The sequence below is a fragment of the Aplysia californica genome, unplaced genomic scaffold (assembly GCF_000002075.1).
Source record: "Aplysia californica isolate F4 #8 unplaced genomic scaffold, AplCal3.0 scaffold00491, whole genome shotgun sequence".
In the NCBI taxonomy this organism is placed as follows: domain Eukaryota; kingdom Metazoa; phylum Mollusca; class Gastropoda; order Aplysiida; family Aplysiidae; genus Aplysia; species Aplysia californica.
In genome coordinates this window covers 508,489-510,213 of record NW_004797761.1, presented here as the reverse complement: position 1 = coordinate 510,213, position 1,725 = coordinate 508,489, and positions in this window count along the sequence as shown.

Genomic DNA, 1,725 nt, shown 5'->3' with positions numbered 1-1,725 from the left:
GCGTGTGAGTGTGTGTGCGTGTGTGTGTGTGTGTATGTGTGTGTGTGTGTGTGTGTGTGTGTGTGTGTGTTGTAATTTCTTTCAGTATCTCGGCCTGTCTACTGGGATATTGGGTCTCATTCAGCTCGGGTTAACCCTGCAGACATTGTCGCGAAACCTGCATCCTTAAAATTATCTAAAATTGTAATGATGGGGACATTTGAACACTTTTAAAAAGCAGATTGAATTCTTTTATTCCCCGAAACACACATAAACATCCCCCACCCCCATCCCCGCACATATATAAAATCCCAAGTAAATGCTTCACTAAAGTGTAACATCATTAAATTATTGTAACTTATTCGAGGAGAAGCGTTACGTTGAACCCCACACGCACACACATATAAATAACCTCCTTCTGCCCCCGACAGTTACTGTGGTCGAAATAGAGACAGGGGGGGGGGTGGTTAAGTAGTTAGGGTACGGTATTCGTAAAGAACGCAAAGTTGCGCTAAGTGACCCCTCATTATTATGTTTGGGTGAACATTATAGAGTGTCCTTGAGCAAGACAGGTTAACCTCAAAATATTATGGAGAGCGTTGCTCTGTGAGAGTGGCAATAGCGCTTCTGTTGACTTGGATTGATGGGATTAGCATTCAATTGTGTCATGCCCATGTATAATTATTATAGTATATGACATTGTATACCATCAAAACTCCAATGCTTGTGTCTTTCTTTCTATTCCTTGGGCAACGCTTGCAGACAGGCTGTTTTGAGGGCACTTTAAAAAAGAAGTAAAACTTTGTTATTCACACTAATGTGTTATAATATTGTCTCTGTTCTGAAATTAGAAATGCAGGCAACAACTAACAGGCAACCGAAGCATGCCGTAACACTGAATTTGCCGTTAGTCTGTAGGTGATGGGACATACTATTATTATTTACCAGATGCACATTCACTGAGTTAAGTTTAAAAATGCACCCGCGGTTCCCTCGGTGGTAGGCCATAATATTATAAACGAATGAAATTAGCTCGATCGTGGATGGAGTTTCCAAAATAACGCCCCTTAGACGTTGTTGCCGTAATCGATGAACAGGGTCCTGTCTGAAATAGGCGTTTATTCGGAAGTGAAGTCTCTTTATTCACTCTTTTGGGTTAACATTGGCAACAAACCAATAGCACGTTCACCGCCTTACAGTGAGTTAGGTTTTAATCATGTTATGACTTCCAAATAAGAAAAAAAATGTTACAGAGCGCCAGCAAAGAAGATGGAACAAAGATGGATGCAGAACTCGAACCAGGCGCTTCCATTTACTTAAGTAGGCGCGCTATCACAGCTTTCTGGCACATGATCACACCTCTCGACTCTTGTAATATATCATGGCGGGGTGTCTGAGTGTCCAGGCAGATCAACATTTACTTCAAACGCTTAGGCCGCGTTTCATCGTTGTGCCCCGGACTTGTAGATGAGGGAGAGCAAATAAATATATATGATGCTTCTACTTTCATGTCTTTCCTTTTAGTCTAGCACGGCCGCCAAAATCCTACCAGGTGAGGTATGAAGAGGAAGGAGGAGGAGAAGGAGAAGGAGACACAGAGTGAGGAAGGTTGGGAGGTAGAGGGTGGGGAGAGGAAGAAAGAAGGGAGAAGAAAGATAGGAAAAATGAGAAAGAGAAAAAGGAAGAAAGGAAGAGAGGGAAGGAGGGATATAGAGGAGAGAGAGAGGGAGAGAGACAGAGAGAGAG